The following is a 17,453-nucleotide window of genomic DNA, read 5'->3' on the forward strand; positions in this document are numbered from 1 at the left end:
TTCGTATCGCTCTACGTTACTTTCCTCGCATAGTCGTGCAGTTACCGACGGTTCAGTCTTTCCGTCCATTTCTATGCAACCAGAATTACCTTCTGGTTAGGTTTTGTTTGCTGCGCGGGATGCAAAATAACTTCTTGTCGTCCTCCGTCTGATCTCGGCACCCATCCGCACAGCAACAAGGCATTTCGGTCCTTCGCATCCTAGGTCATGCCGATCTTTTCAGCGGGCTCACAGCGAACTAAAATAAATAATCTCCACAAACTTCGGCCCTCAACATTCATGCACGCGAGTGAAATACTATCACCGCTCGACACACGCACGTGTATACTTTCTATGGCACCTTTGTATCGTTGTATGTTACTTGCCTCGCATAGTCGTGCTATTACCGACGGTTCAAAGTCCGTCCGTGCAATTCTGTGTAACCATACTTTTCGTCTGGTTAGGTTCTGGTTGCCGCGCGCGATGCAAAATAACTTCTTGCCATCCTTCGTCCGGTTTCGGCACCCAACCGCACAGCAACAAGGCATTCCGGACCTCCCGAAACGAAATTATCGCAGCGATGTGCAAAGCACAACAGGCGAAACGCGCGATCTTCGCCCGGCGCGCAGGAACTTTCATGGCGGCAAAGGGGCGGAGCAAGGTCACATGTCACCGATCAGCCTATCGCAGGCGTTGTCGGCTGGATCAAAGCCTGGCGGTACTTTTAAATGATTGAGGGACTTTACGCTTCGCGGCTTCCGTTAGGAGTGGTAGACAAAGCTGCACATGTGTTGTCAGCTCGCATTTATCGTGTCGTGTTGTAAAAATTGTTAATTTGCCGTAAATATATCTTGATTTGTACTCAAGAGTGGAGCAAGACCCCAAGGAAGAGAGATTGACGCATCGGGAGCGAAGAACTGAAACGATGGATGGCTACGCTGCTTGGCTCTCGGCACGTTCGAATTGGCAAAGTTCCGAATTTGTCGCTGTGTGGTGCACGCTTGTGCGCTCGTCATTTTCCGTCATCGCGCGGGGATATTTGCGCCGAATGTCTTTCACTTCGTGTACAAAACTCTGCACGCTGCGGCATCGAAGAAGTTGTCCTGTGTTTGGGTGCACGTATGCGCTTGGACACGCGATAGCCTGGTTGCTCTCAACGAGTGTTCAACAGTCTACGCGCGCTCGTAACTTGCTCATGAGGTAAGCCCATTCTAATCTTATTTGGTTTGCACAACGTAGGTGTTAAATGATGTGTGGTAAGTCGGTGTCGCGAACAGGAATATTGTTTCTAAAGACCACTATGCAACGTCTTCGGGCAAAAATGACGCATGAATGGGGAAAAGGATCACCCTATCTTTCAGATCGATTCCAGTGGTAGCGTGATCGGCTCGATCGCAATTTCCGTGTGGCACTTCTAACCTCTTGCTCACTCGCGTTAAAAGCGTAGAATGAAACTGCGTTCAGTAGCGCACTTGTATTGACGCTTGTATTGGCTTGAGAGCTGTATTATACTGTATTGTACTCTACTGTATCCGATACAAGAACTTCTGTTAGAATACGGAAATAAACGTTCGAGGCATTAGCAGTGGCTCACTACGTGTGATCGTTACTTTCTTGCTTGGGTGTACGTTTTAATTGTACTGACCAAACAAAAGTTCTTCGCTCTGGCTGCTCTACTGTGTTTCCTTGGTGCAACTTGGGGTACAAGACGTGTTGCTTCGAATGATGTCAGGGCAGTCAAGACATTTGTGTCAGTAAGCAAGCAGTAAACGGTGTATCAGTGCGAAAAAATTTGGACATACAAGAGAAGCGAATGGTATCATCATAGACTATTTTACGAATAATTCACTTGTATTACTAAAGCGGAGAGTGGATATGCATGAAAGTCAGATTGTATTGATACTCAGCAGGAACAAGGTAACTTATCGTTACTAATTAATCTTTTCTTTTAGGGAAAGACAAGTTTCTGTTGTTCTGCAGGAGCTGAGAAGAGGTCTGCTGCCTGCAACGGGTCCACGTCTGTCGAGCTATCGCAGTATTGCAGCTCTCAAAGTGAGTGGATTTTTTTTTCTCTTCTCTATTTGCTACCTGAATCATTACCATCTACTCAGCTGTGTAGGTGATCACTGTTAGTGACATTGGAGTGCTGGTGGACAAGCACTCCTTCATTATTGCAGCACACATGACAGAGAGCAGCTGTGGCTGTATGCAAAGGTGTTAATATATAAGCCAAATTAGGTTCTCTGAGTTAATGTATTGATGTCATTGGATTGTGGTCTAGCAGGCAAAAGTGCAAAAGAGGGAGAAGTAATCTTAATTTGCACTTATATCTACAATGCTGCACTTGAATAGCTTCACAGTTAAGTGATACCACTATAATTTCTCTGTAAAGCATGCAGCATGGTTTAGCATTGGGGGAGGCTGGCATCAACAAACGTCTACTTACTGTGAAGCTCAAATGTTACTGTTAGGGTGATTATACATAATTTATGCTTTAGTTCTAATCTTGTGTGAGGCAGACATTGTTTAACCACTTGGTTAAACAATAGTGATGTAATACCTAGGTATACAAGTATTACCCATTCATTTCTGCCATTTGGACAATGGCAGAAATGCATGGGTAATACTTGTACACAGACATTACATCACTATTGTTTAACCAAGTGGTGCCCCTGCATATTAAAATTTACAGGGCTATTATTAAGTAATGTCAACTTTTGTTGTAACATTAAGGCAACACCTTTTATATTATTACAGATTACCACCATTGTGTACCATCATAGTGTGATATTGGCACTAAATATATTTGACTTTGTCTATAAAACCCTGCACAGTGGTGCGTCATGAAAACTTATCATGTTAAACATGTCATGCAGCTTATCAATTTGCATGAATATAATGCAGGATTTTTTTTTTCGATAGTTTCTGGCCTCGGAATGCACTTCACGTTATATTCTTGTTTGCAACAAGACTATAATGCAGTTTTCTCTCCTTATAGTTTGTGGCACTTCAAACTGTGGCGAGCTAAACCACTGGGCAGCAATACTGGAATTGCTACTGCATGTGGAGCTGTCTTCAAACACACACTAGGAATACATAATTACTTTGTTTAGCGCAAAACAACGGACACAAGAAAGATGACCAGGACAAGGCGCTACTCTCAACTGACATCACTTTATTGTGTCACTCCTTTATAGACAGCAGAATCTAGAAGAACATGCGCAGTGAGCAGCATGTGCAGGAACCACCAACATCCGATCACAAGAGCGCACTCATGCGACAGAATTCAAAAAACCATATTGAGCACTGTACAAGATTAAAGAAGGCACACTAATGCACTGTCACCCCAATGACTGTATGAAGAAAGCTTCCGATAGCTCTCGGGCGGTGGTATCACGGCTCTTTTTCAAAATCGTAGTATCACGAAACATGGCGAACATGAGCGATCCATATCAGCAGGCACAGGTTCCCATTTGGCTCAACATTGTAAAATATGGAAGTGCAAAGCCACGTTTCGTGATACTACGATTTTGAAAAAGTGCTGGGATACCACCGCCCGAGAGTTATCGGAAGCTTTCTTCATACAGTCATTGGGGTCACACTGCATTAGTTTGCCTTCTTTAACATCGTACAGTGCTGAATATGGTTTTTTGGATTCCGTCACATGAGTGTGCTCTTGTGAACGGATGTTGGCGATTCCCGCACATGGTGCTCACAGCGCATGTTCTTCTAGTATCTGCTGTCTATAAAGGAGTGACGCAATAAAGTGATGTCAGTTGAGAGTAGTGCCTTGTGCTGGGGGGGGGGGGGGGGTCGTCTTTCTTGTGTCCGTTGTTTTGTGCTAAACAAAGTATTTACGGATTCGCACCAACTAGCCTGCCAACGCCTTGTGCTGAACACAAGAAAATGTGGCTTTGCCTTGTTTGACTGTGTTGCGGGCACTTCTGAAGTACCACCTGTCCAATAACCTTGGTAGCATGGAAGTGCCATCCACTTCTATGCGTTGTTTTCTGTTTCATTGTGGCATCACATCACATTACAATCATAATGTGTATGTTCTTTTTCTAAGAGACCCGTATTCCTATCCTTGTGTTGTATTTGCTGTTGCATTATTTATGGGCAAGTGACCAGTGCTCCAAGTTCCATTTTATCGCAAACTACTGATACCTAAACAGTTCTGTATATCAGAAAACCAAAGCTGAACTGCCGAACAGTACCAAGCAGCAGCCTTAGTGCAGTCTCAAGTAGTCAGATTTTATTGGTCATGCAGAGGCGCACAGCATACCTCTTTATTACATGCTGAACAATTAAGCTGTATGAAAACTGAATATTTATGTGGCTTCAACCACATGCTACTGGCCATTGCTCCTGCCCTCAGCAAATGTGGAAGATTATCACGGCATTTCTTTTTCTCTTTTTCCTTATTGCAGTGGGATTACTGCATGTGTAAGTGGGAAATGGATCACATAGGCAATCAAAAGCCATCAATGTGTAAACTTGGAACATTGATTGTACAGTTTGACGACGCAGAATAAGTAGAAATACACCATAAACGATTGACAATTAACTTTTACTTGACACAGGGCTAGACCATACAGTAAGCACACTGTATGCCCATACGGTGCCACATAAATTTAAATTTTAGTGTAGCTTTCCAGTGTATGCTTCTATTGTTGCATTGTCTGAGGGAGGGCAATGTTTCACATGTCTAGCAACTGACTGTCTATGTACAGTAATAAAAATGTGCGAACTGTATTTTTTTAATGATTTGATAGAATGTGTAAAGAAATAATGCCATACCATCAACGCACCGTGATGTGATTTTCTGTGCACATGTTGCAGGTTCAAAAAAGTAAGGTAGGAGCTGTTGCCAAGTTTCTGACCAGAAAGGAAAGCCAGTATAAAGGGGTCCACACCACTGATCTCTACTACCAGGGATGGACAGCACGAGCTCCCTCAACTGAAGCCAACCTTGTCCCGGAAGTTGGTGCTTCACAACTTTGCAGCAGCACTTCGTCTGCACGGGTGTGTGGCATTTCTTCCCCTAAAATGCCTGCCTGGTGTACCATAAACTACCCAAGCAGGCCAGAGCAGTGTTTCGAGGTGTCCAGAATTTTTTTATTGCAGTGTCCACAGTGTCGCTAACATATGTGGCGTGCAATGGAAACACTTGTAAATGAGAAAAAAGTTGATGTAAGAGAACAGTATCGTATACGGGTTCAGATTGTCATAAAAATGCTTACCAGACATGTAGACAACACCTCCTAAAATGTGAAAAACCACAAAGAAAATTTTTTACGGCAGCAATATTATCTGATCGCACGCACTAGTCAGTCCACCATATGCCCTGCTTCCAGGACAAGCGACTGCTACACCGCATTTCCACTGGCTTCACCTGCATCCAGTGTGGCATGCTGCATGCAGCAAAACATATTAGAAATCTGTGGTGCACAGTGTTTTCTGTCCCCTTTCTCAACGCCTACTGAACACATGGTAAACTGTTTCGAAAGCAGAAAAACAGAAAAGGCTCTGAACACATTGTATCTTAAAGTGGCTGGTACTGGGTAACGCAAGCACTGTGGCAAGTAGATCTGCACCAGGCAACCTAAGAGCCCAAAAAGACTGCTGGTTACTTGCAAATGGCCAACGTATTGTTAACATGTTGAAGTTCTTTTTTTATTCTCATCGCTTATTTAGCTAGTTGAGACAGCTTTCACAACTGGAGAAGAAGCCTTGGAAGCATGAAACACTTCACAAAACCAGCTTCAATATATGATATGTCTGCATCACATATGGCTGCATGAGTGAACCCTCTGGTTAACATGTAAGAGTGTTCATGATGTTTGCCATGCATTATCCACTTTATCTACAGGTCAACCCTATCTTGAGACTTAGGCTGATGTTGCCTTTAGAGAAATTATGGCCGAGAGCCAGCTTTTGAGAATACAGAATGAGCTCAACAGATTAAACGCCAGAACAAGCTGTTGAGGATTTCAGATCGTGAATCTTCAAAGGCCAGTTCATTTAGTAGTGTTAATATTCTGCTCAAAGTTGGTGATTGTTACGTTGATATGGTGCCCAAGCATTGCAGTAACAATTTCACTTGGAGTACATAGCAAGGGTGTACTCGACCTAAGCTGGTGGCTTTTCCTGCATTTTCAAAAACTGGTTTCTTGTTCAGTTGAGATTTTCAAATTTTGCGTCGTTTATTAGGTGTTGTGTCCTGTTTTCGTTTCTTGCAGCTTCTTAGTTAAGCATCTGAATAGTGAACACAACTTGACCTTTTGCTTGATTTTCTAGATTACACACGCTTGATGCAAAACAATTTTACTTCAAAACTGCTTGTACCTTACCGAAAGAATCACTTGAAGCAGCCATAGCCACCAATAACAGGCAAGAGATGATTATGAAAATTGTAATGTTTTTTAATCTACAGGGTGTCCTAACTATCGTGCACCAAGATTTAGAAATATATAAATGTGATGTAACTAGACAGAACGAAGGTAATGTTTGCCGTTACTTGGAGATACTCGGATTATTTTTTGCATACTGCCTAATTACATAATTATTAATTAGTTAATAAACATCTCAAATAATTAAATGAAAAGTGTCAATGAAAAGTTGTAGAGCAATAAGAAAGCCTACCAATACACTTTTCTGTTACTCATAGTGAGCTACATAAAAGTGTCTTTCCAAGAAATAAGCATGCGAATACACGTAAAGTGTCTTGAGTGGCCAGTCACGTGGCGATTTTGTGGTGCAAAGCCACGAATACAACTTAAATGGGTGCTTTTAAAAAAAAGACTTAGCTCAGAAAATTATCCTTCTTTATGCAGCCTGTGGAGACAAGGTTTCTTAGACATGGCCATGGCCCTCAAGGAAGATGCCGAGGCCACAGGCAGTTCCTCCAGTGACCGTGAAAAGGTCCCCTGGGGCACAAGTCTAATTTGGCACCCCCACCTTTCTTCTGCAGCTTTTCTGTCTACTTAGCTAACCAGGTAGGTCAAAGATGGCAAAGGGAAAAAGAATCAACAGCTTCAAGCATAGAACTTGCTCAAGCTCAATGCATTTTTAGTGTGAAGTTTTTCCCTTATCTTTTATCAAAAAACGGGTAATAAGTATATGATATGGTCTTCATATGGACACTTCTTTCCTGCAGAGAATTAGCAGTAAAAAAAAAGCAGCTAATGAAGGCTTGAACATTGGCCAGGATGACGGGGCATAGATATGATAATGATTATGAATGTTTCTGTTGAAGGTAGTGGTAGTAGAGTGAATAATCAAAGTTTATGTATAGTGTAAAAGACATTTCATTCCAATGCCAGAATTTTAAATCATCTCAAATAATTCTTTTGTTTGATAGCCTGTGTACATCGAGTGACAGTGCTTCTTGATGCTTGCTTCTTGCTGACATTCTTATGCTGCATAATTCATCTGTTTAAATTCCCTGTTTCTCCCATACAAGCAACTTTACATTCATCATAAGAAACCTTGTAGATGAGTTCTAGAAACTTGCTGATCAGATTAGAGGGCGGCGTGCACCCCAGGCTTAGATCTGCATTCAGGAGCCTCGTATCTTCCAAATGTTAGAAATACTCCTGTTAAGCAAGTGCTTGGTGTCATATACAAGGTAATCAGAGAATACGAATTTGCCTAAATTGGGAGTGCACACACATTCCAACTGAACTAAATACAAATAAATGTAGCACCAAATGCAAGAATCATTGGCATGGTGCCATTCTTTCAGTGGAATAAAATCTGTCCTGCATCGTAAATCAGGAATGCTTTATAATTCAGACTACTAAATACCTCATGAGGGTTGCAACGTGAAATATGCATGTTGTATTTATTCCTCATTTTTTAACATTAAGATCCGATAATGCTTAAACAGAAAACTCAGTTCACAGTACTTAATACTTTATATTGCTCCACAAATCAGTTTCTCTGACGATCGCAGCATCCGACACTAACAATTTTTGACAGCAAATGAGAGGCAGGCACATAACACTTAGGGTGGTGCTATTCACTTTGATTGTTTGGGAACGAAGCCCATAATGTACATGTTATGGCCCTACGTGTCATTACCTTTAAACAGTAAAAAGGTAGGGGGTTTGCGTTTTGCAAAACTGCGTGGAGGTTTTTACTGTGTGCAGTTAAAATTAGAAACCTTCACAGCTAATACTAAATGCATTCTCCACAGCTTTAGGCTATACAGGTGCACTACACAGAACACTCTTTACCTCGTCATGGCCCAGGTGGTGATTCAGATTCTTCAAAGGTGTTTCATTTTATGGGATGCCACATCGCACTTCATTTATTTGCAGAATATTGCATTCCAATTGTGTCATATGCGATAAATCCATTAGCGAGCTTTAGCTTGCCCTAAATGTATTACAGCTATGTACTGGTAAACTGGCAGCAGCTTGCAATGCTTGTGGAATAACAATTGTAACTGCCATATTATATGTAACTGCTAGTGCACAGGCATCGGCAACAGCAATGGTTAGGGTACACTTGTTTCTTCTACTTTGGGGTATGCATCCTCCACCAGAAAATAGTTTTTTATGTCTTCCTCTTCTACCACATTGGAATGTGAAATGGGGTGTAATTTGTAGGGTATACTCTTGCATAAACTTCATAAGCATTTCTCCTTGTCTGTGCCACAGATCATTGTTGCTACGACTGTAAAAGCAGGGTGCCTGTTTACAGCATCTGTAGAGAACAGTCTGTGAATCTTTAACAAACAGTAAGGATAATGAATAATCGAATAATTTTTAGTAATTTTCAACAAATTTAGCACTCTGCATTCCACTGTGGTGTTTTTCAACCTCTAATCTTGACACAAGCTTTGACTGCAGGATGTCATTTTGTGTGAAAGAGTGCACTTGTGCGCATAAGACCTCATCGGCAACATTCTGCTGCACAGAATGTCATGAGCTTTCGTATGCATTGGTCACTATCTCACAAACCGGCTGCTTCTTTGTTAGTTGGAATGTAGCATTAATGTAAAGCACATTTGATGTTCTAACGAAAAGAATTGTGCCCTCTTATCCCCCAATTCTCGTCACTTGATGCCTAGTGTTATAATAGTATGGTTGACACCATGAGGGTTAGTGTGGTGTATAATTGTGTGTATGGTGGGGTGGGAGGTGTACAACAACTTCAGCAACTTCTCCAGATGATTTGAATCGGTATTGTGGAATGCTGTTTTTTTTCACTCACTGTTACCGAATTTAACTTTGGTTGTGGCAACAAGTATAATGTAGTTTGCTAGTGCTCCTGCCAACATATAATGTGCAGGCATCTGTGTTGAAAAATAAAGACCAGCTAAGGGTTTGCCAGGAGCTAAGGTCCATTTAGACAATTAAATTTTGAGCTTACACCGGTGGAAATAACTGGTGAATGAAAGCCCACCCAGGAGAACTGCCCATAATATTTTCTTTCATTATAGTAAGGCTGAAGCTTTGAACAGCATTTACACCGACTTGTTTTAAAAAATGACCTATTTCCTTGTTCAAGACAAAGGTTCCACGGGAAGACAGACACTTAAGCCATCAACAGCGCATGAATATAAACAGCGCTCGACATTTCGCAATCTTGCACCTGTTAACATATTGTCCAACCCATTTTTTCCCACAGGCTGTTCTTTACTGTTTTATGGTCATACCCAGTTTAATTTTAATGTCCCTATTTTTTAATGTTTGGTCAATACATCTGTTTTTCATCGGCTTTCAACAAAATATGTATTCATAATGTGCCTCCATTTACCATTTACACTGATGTTAACCAGATGCATGTTGATACAAAATTTATTTTCCCTAATTCTTCGTTGCCTTTTTCCAAATGTGCAAACTGTTTATCTTAATACCTATTGTGACTTCTGGGAAAATTAGATTAATGACTGCTTACATGTGTACATCGTTTTCTGTTTTGGTCACCCCTACTCTTTGCAAGAACTGACAGCAGTGCTCATACCCGCTCCATCACAATCACCACTGCTAAGCACACCCTTCCTGCCTTTATTTTAACACTTTGGCCACTCTTGACTATTATGTGCACCAGCTTCTCCCCCAATGAGGCTAGAGGCATGTGAGCTATGCACAAACAAAAAAACACAGCCAAGGAAAACATTTGCTACCCTGATGACAAGCACCTATGTCGAAATGTTGGCTACAGCAACATCCCTTGTTCCATCAATGTTGGTCTACGTACATGTTTTTCTAACGCAGAAGTTACTGCTCTGTTGTATTCTGGGATTATGCTTTTTTGCCGCTTTCTTTAGATGGAAATTCATGAAAACTATTTGTTTCTCCTAACAGCAGCAAGCTTATCCTCACAAGGCGTTTGGGGTCAAGAACAACTTTCACCAGCAAAAAGTGCAAGACGAGTGAGTGAAGACAATAAAGTTCCTTCTGTGATCTAAAACTTGACTGAAATTTTGCACCTTTTCGTATATATGCAATGCAGTGCTTCGTATCACAAAGTGCAAAGTCTTTTATCTCTGCAGCCATGTCAGTGCGTTGGCAAGACAATTTTCTCAATCGTGACCTGCTGCTTGGGCTATGAGCTTCCTTCATGACATTTGCATTAAAGGAGGTTACTATCGTGGACAAAAGTACCCTGGAAGTGCGAGCATCGACCAAATTGCATCTCTGTTCAAGCCCTCTGAAAACAGTGGGTCACGTATGCACATTCCGAACGCAGATGTTAGTGCGGCTGATCCCTGCAAATAGCGCACCACTGAAATCCGGTCGACTCGCGCGTCCTGGGCAATTTTGTCCCCGATGGTACTTTCTCCAAACAATGGATATGCTCTGCAACACGAAATATGGGAAGCACCTGCACTTTAACAGATATAGTACAGATTCAGCATACGGAGTCTTTCGTTTTCTGAATACGGCAACCACCTGTATTTTAACAATTATAGTAGAGATTCAGAATACAGTCTTCAGTTTTCTAGAAACAGAAGCACTTGTATCTTGTATTACGGTCTCTCTGTTTCAGTTGTCCGTTCTACGGAAATGACCGTTCTTTATTTACGGAAACATGTTCGGTCACAAATTACCAGCAGATTTTCTGTAAAGTAAGGCTAATTTTTTTTACCGTGCACATTGGTTAAAAAGGATCAGTTTGGTGGTTTCCCACTTGCACTCCCCCCTCATCCACTTTTTAATGGATGACCGTGCCCGACGGCAATATGCCACGTGTTGCTTCTCGCGTTGTGTTGGCTTCGGATAATGAGGATGATAACCTTCAGTTATGGCACGTACCCAGGAAGGCCCACAATCCGGCGGCAGGTTGCAGTCTAGGAGAAATGTACGAGAAACTAAAAATTGGGGGTAATGAAAGGTACCGAAAAGGAAGACTAGTGTTAGCATTATAAAAGTAATAATAATGAAACAAAGACGAAACATTGCAATATTAAAGCATTTGAATAATAAAATTATTTTAGTGAAAAGAATACTAAACAAAAAAAAAGGTAAAAGTGAAGAACATACACAAGAAAACATGAAAATATTTTGGTACAAGTAAAAAAAGAAAAAAGTGCGCCACAAATATTCCTAAGGCCTTATGCTGGTGTTTAAAACACAAATGATAGTTTTACAGGGAAATTCAACTCTAGTGAGATACAATGAAGTGGTCTATCGATTTAGATTTTTTATATGGGGCATGGAGGGGATACCGCGAGACCCACTCTGCGTACTGAAAAATAAGCACAGTTTCTCCCGAAAGGCGAAACATTGATTGCGATAGAAAATAAGTGGACAGCTATGCGATATAAGGATAGTATTTTATCAGCCGCATAAAGTTGTAAACATAGGCATACTAAATAAATTACCAACCATGGTGACACGGTGGACAGGCACACTTGAACACCTCATTCGATGACCGCAGAACTCGCTGTCAAAGCGCTGCAATGTGGGAACGCGGCATCAGCAGCGATTGAACTGACCTTCGTGCTGTGGCTGGACGCAGCATGAAATCAGTGAGAACTAGGCATGAGAAAGGCCAAGATGTATGCACTGACATAAGTAGGGCAATATCATTAGCAATTTCGAAGATATATTAAAAGCAGAGGAATTCCATACTGACCTGTACAGTACCCAGAGCAGCCATGCAACATCCATTCCAAGTAATAATGAACAGGATACACAGGCTACTTCTCTAATTGTTTGTGAAGTTAGAAGGGCCTTGCAAGACGTTAACCGGTGAAAAGCGGCAGGATGACATGGAATAACGGTCGATTTATTCAAAGATGGTGGAGATATGCTTGAAAAGCTTTTCGCCTTTTATACGAAATGCCTCATGACTTCGAAGGTTTCAGACAACTGGAAGAATGCCAACATTATACTAATCCACAAGAAGGGAGACGTTAAAGCATCGAAAAATTATAGGCCCAATAGCTTAATTTCAGTATTGTATAAAATATTGACCAGTATAACTTCTAATAGAATAAGAGCAACACTCGACTTCCGTCGACCAAGACAACAGGCTGGATTCAGGAAGGGATACTCTACAATGGATTACACTCATGTCGTCCATTGGGTAATAGAGAAATTTGCAAATACAATCAACCTCTCTATATAGCTTTCATAGATTATGAAAAGGCATCATTTGATTCAGTAGAGATACCAGTAGTCGTAGAGGCATTACGTTATCAAAGAGTACAGGAGGCATATGTGAGTATCTTGGGAAAATATCTACAAAGATTCCACAGCTACCTTGATTCTCCACAAAAAAGTTGAATGATCTCTATAAAGAAAGAAGACACAATCTGTCCAATGCTATTCACTGCATACTTGGCAGAATTAGTCAAGCTATTAAACTGGGAAGGCTTAGGAGTGAGGTTCAACGAGAAATATCTCGGCAACCTTCGGTTTGCAGATGAGATTGTCCGGTTCAGCAACACTGGGGACAAACTGCACCGAAGATTGAGGACCTTAACAGAGAAAGTGTAATAGTCAGGTTGAAGAATATTTTTTTTATTTACTCATACTGTTGGCCTGTCGGCAATTACAGGGTGGGTTAAAAGCGGCACTTCAACAATTAGTACAATGCATGAATATTCCAATATTACATATAGCACAAAAAAACAGGTCAATAGCACTATTTCGGCAATTAGTACAGTACATGAATAGGCGAACATAAGCAAACAAAAAAGACACATAAGTGAAATATACTGCACATACTCCGATCAATAATACAAGACTATAAATGCAGTGTTAACAAACGAGCTCATACACACACACCCCGCCAAAAAAAAAAAAGCGGTGAGCACACATACATGCGTGCATCTTTCAATGTAGCTTTAAGTTCTCAAATTGTTCTGCACTGGTGCTTTCTCACGTTAACACTGGTAATTCATTCCATTCTTTAATGGTTCTTGGGAAGAAGGAAAATGCGGCAGCGTTAGTGTGCATCTGAGGTATTTGAAAAGTATTATATTTGCTTTTCCGTAACGTTCTGCCTTGTCGCGCTATCAAATACTGTTCACTATTGATGTTGAATGTGTTGTTAGTAAGAAGAAAGGAAGGAAGGAATAACTATTGAAAAGGGTTGGGATGAAAGCTTATGAGCTTGATTGATGGGGCCCCAAGTACAGGGCTCGACTGGCTGCTGCCGCCTGCCTGACGTGACCCAAAAGTGCAAGCTGCACCTCCGGGTCAGAGCTGGCGAGTTGTGCCTCCCACTGATCCAAAGTATTTGATAATTGAAATTTCCCAAAAAAGGCATTTAACTTTCGTGGTCTATTTTGGCAGCCCGACAAAATGGGATAGCAATGGCGAGCCACCACACCACAGACAGGTGTGCCCATAGAGCGTTGGAAAAATTTTGTTTAATCTTTGTCCTCCCCTTCTAATGATTTGCTGGGGGCGTTTTATTTTTGTCGCATGCCACGTTGGTGAGCGAGAACTTTGCGAGGGGCCATTTGGGATAGGTCGTTGTCCTCCTTGCTTGACTCCTCCTGGAATGTTTGGGGTGATTGACAGTGCTGTCGAGGCTCTGCTTGGTTCGTGAGCCCTCGAGCAAAAGCGTCCGCACTCTCGTGTCCCTCCAGGCCTGTGTGTCCTGGACACCAGATCAACTTGTATCCGTTTGTCAGTATCCCGCCTAGGAAATTTCTAACTTTTATTGGGACGCGGCCGTTCAAAAAGAAACGGCACGTATCCTGCGAGTCGGAGATGATAATCGTGTGTGGTTCCTTCCTGCGTTCTTGCTATTTGATCACTAGGGCAATGGCAAAGCATTCCGCCTTAGTGATCGAGGACGTGTACAGGGAGGCACTCAACATTCTCCTGTCGCTGCCAATTACTGTTGCTACGGCCCGTCTCCAGTTGTACCTGGAAGCGTCCACATTCAAAACATTTGTTTTGTGTTTTAGGTTGTTACGGAGCCATCTTTCTCCGCTTTTCGTTTTGGTTTGGGTCCATATTCTTGGGCAGGGGAGTGACCGAGATCTTGCACCGGACGGGATCCGGGATTGCCACCAGTACCTCATCCAGGTTCGGTGGGTACGGTGGGAAGCCCACCCTAGCGAGTATCTCGCTCCCCGCTCTCGCCTGGCTTAGACGACTTCTCTGCGCAGTCAGTACCGCCGTCTTTAGCTCGGAGTATGTATTATGTATTGCAAGCTCTGTGAAGAAGAAGACGCGCCTCGCGGCACAGACACATCGCCAACGTGCGGCTCGGCTCCGCTCGCGCTGTTGATTACTGTCGCCTTTTTTTGGACAGTGCTTCAGGCTGTCTCGCCGTTCCCGGTCGCTGCGCTTTTGCCTTAGGAGCCGCCAATAAATCTCTTCTCAATTGGTGGAGGTGCTGGGACTCAAACCCCGTCGCTTGTAACCCTGGAGCTGCGATCAAGAACGCTATCGCCCGCCATGACCGACAGCTCATCCCAAACGGCGCCGACGCCACAGTCCGTCACCTGCACCGGCGTTCCACGACAACGGGACCCTAAGGTCTTCAGCGGTGCAGACGACGAAGACGTAGAAGACTGGTTTGCGTCATATGAACGGGTGAGCGGACACAACAAGTGGGATGATCCAGCCAAGTTAACTCACGTCATCTTTTATCTGGCTGGTGTTGCCCAACTGTGGTTTCACAACCACGAAAGTGACGTGCCCACATGGTCAGTCTTCAAGACAACCTTTACGGAAGTGTTCGGCCGACCCGCTATTCGCAAGCTGCGTGCCGAACAGCGCTTGCGCGCCCGAGCACAGCAGACGGCAGAAACGTTCACAAGCTACATAGAAGATGTCGTGGACCTTTGTAAACGAGTCAACGCCGCAATGCCCGAAGCTGAGCGAATTCGCCATATACTGAAAGGCATCGATGACGGCGCATTCCAGATGCTCCTAGCCAGGAATCCGCGCACTGTGTCTGAAGTTGTCAGCCTATGCCAAAGTTACGATGAGTTAAGGAAGCAACGCGCTTCGACTCGGCGTCCTTTGGGAAGCGACGACTTGTTGGCGAGCCTTGACAACATGTGCGACCCATCCTCATTCTTTCAGCGGGTCAAGGACTTTGTGCGTGAGGAAGTTGCCCGCCAACTTTCTTTAGTCCCCTTCACTCAGGAGCCCACCTCCCGTCTTCCAAACACGCTCCGCACCCTCATTTCCGAAGAGGTCGCCCAAGTTGTCCCTTCTGCACACCATCAGCCGCCTGCTGCCGCGAATCTCAACTCTACGCGGGCAGTGCAGCCTGTCGCCACGCCTCTCACCTATGCGCAGCCAGTCCTGCCTGTGGCCGCGCCTCTTACGTACGCGCAGGCAGTACGCAGGACTCCACAGGCGTCTTTCACGACCCAGTCCCAACCGCTGCCACCGGAAGCCCATGCTACGTCTTGGACCGCACCGCGAGCTAATCCTTGGAGGACACCTGACAATCGACCCATCTGTTATTCTTGCTGCACTCCCGGACACGTCGCCCGATATTGCCGCCGTCGCCCTCAAGCGTTCGGCGACGCCTCGCGGCCCTTCCAGTACGGCAGCCAGCCATTTCGCCAATACGCCGCTCCTTCCCCCCAACCGTATGCTCGTGCTCACATCCCAGAATTTCCTTCGCGTCGCTCGCCATCCCCTCGCCGACGCTCGCTCTCCCCAATGCGTCGGCGACCCGCACCACCTGACCAGGAAAACTGAACGTCGCAGTTCAAGAGGCAAGAACTGCGCCCCATTCGAACTCTCAAAGTCCTCGCGCCTCTCCTGCTAACGTGGTCGAAATTTGTGTAGAAGGTGTTCCTGCATTCGCTCTTGTGGATACCGGCGCAGCCGTTTCTGTGATAGCCGCCAAACTGCCGTTCGCTGCGCAAGGTAACCACGCCGCTTTCTGGACTGTCGCTTCGTACGGCAAGCGCGCAGCACGTCACTCCGCACGCAGCCTGTACTGTACGTGTGCTTATTCACGGCATTGTTTACATCGTCGAGTGTATTGTTCTTCCCACCTGCTCGCATGACGTCATCCTCGGATGGGACTTCTTATCCAGTCATAAAGCCGTGATCGACTGCGCACGCGCCGAAGTTGAATTTTCTCCTTGTGACGCACCCTTGGACGAAGATTGCGACCGCCCTTCTAAACTTACCGTGCGCGAGGACACAGATATTCCACCTGGCTCCTTCGCCCTCGTACCCGTCTCTTGCGATGCCATCGCTGATGCAACGGTCCTCTTCACACCGTCCGACGTCTTCATGAGCCGTAAATCTTTCCCACTACCCTTCGCGACGCTTGACATGGCTGGCGGCTGCAGCAATATATACTTTTACAATCCCCTCTGTGCGCCTATTACGTTGCTTGTTGGTGAATGCCTTGGCTTCGTGGAACTCCTCGACTCTTCGTCTTTGGTTGACGTCCCTGGAGACTCTTTTGATGTCGACCCCGGCCAACCATCTTCGATGTCCGCGCTTGAGGAAACGTCCAGGGATGCGTTCTCGAATGCCATCGCCGATACCCTCACACCTGCCGAACGCGCCGACCTTCTTGACCTCCTGCACAAATTTAGAAGTTCATTCGACGTTTCACAACCTCACCTGGGCCGCACGTCGGAAGTGCAGCACTACATTGACACCGGTTCACATCAGCCGTTACGTCAACGACCGTATCGCGTCTCTGCCGAAGAGCGTCGTGTCATTACCACCCAAGTCGAAGATATGCTGCGCCGTGATGTTATTCAACCTTCGCACAGTCCCTGGGCATCTCCTGTCGTTCTCGTTCGCAAGAAGGACGGGTCTATTCGCTTTTGCGTCGACTACCGTCGGTTAAATAAGGTAACGCGCAAAGACGTCTATCCTTTGCCGCGCATCGATGACGCCCTCGACAGTCTTCAGGGAGCAGAATTCTTCTCGTCCCTTGACTTGCGTTCAGGGTACTGGCAGGTCCCGATGGCTGCGGCCGATCGCCAGAAAACCACATTCATTACGCCTGACGGCTTATATGAATTTAAGGTGATGCCTTTCGGGCTTTGTAACGCCCCTGCC

At 44.4% G+C, this 17,453-nt stretch overlaps 1 long non-coding RNA gene across 3 annotated transcripts; it reads left to right on the forward strand.

The window, feature by feature from the left end:
- Positions 1 to 731: 731 nt before the first annotated feature.
- LOC129381188 (uncharacterized) lies at positions 732 to 10,404 on the forward strand. Of its 3 annotated transcripts, none has more exons than XR_011892337.1 (5): positions 732 to 1,179; positions 1,932 to 2,031; positions 4,822 to 5,004; positions 6,816 to 6,977; positions 10,299 to 10,404. It is a non-coding gene; the product is annotated as an uncharacterized lncRNA (long non-coding RNA). The 3 variants fall into 3 exon arrangements; XR_011892338.1 differs by having other exon boundaries at positions 10,302 to 10,404; XR_008609411.2 differs by having other exon boundaries at positions 1,960 to 2,031.
- The last annotated feature ends 7,049 nt before the right edge of the window (positions 10,405 to 17,453 follow it).

The sequence above is a fragment of the Dermacentor andersoni genome, chromosome 1 (assembly GCF_023375885.2).
Source record: "Dermacentor andersoni chromosome 1, qqDerAnde1_hic_scaffold, whole genome shotgun sequence".
Classification (NCBI taxonomy): domain Eukaryota; kingdom Metazoa; phylum Arthropoda; class Arachnida; order Ixodida; family Ixodidae; genus Dermacentor; species Dermacentor andersoni.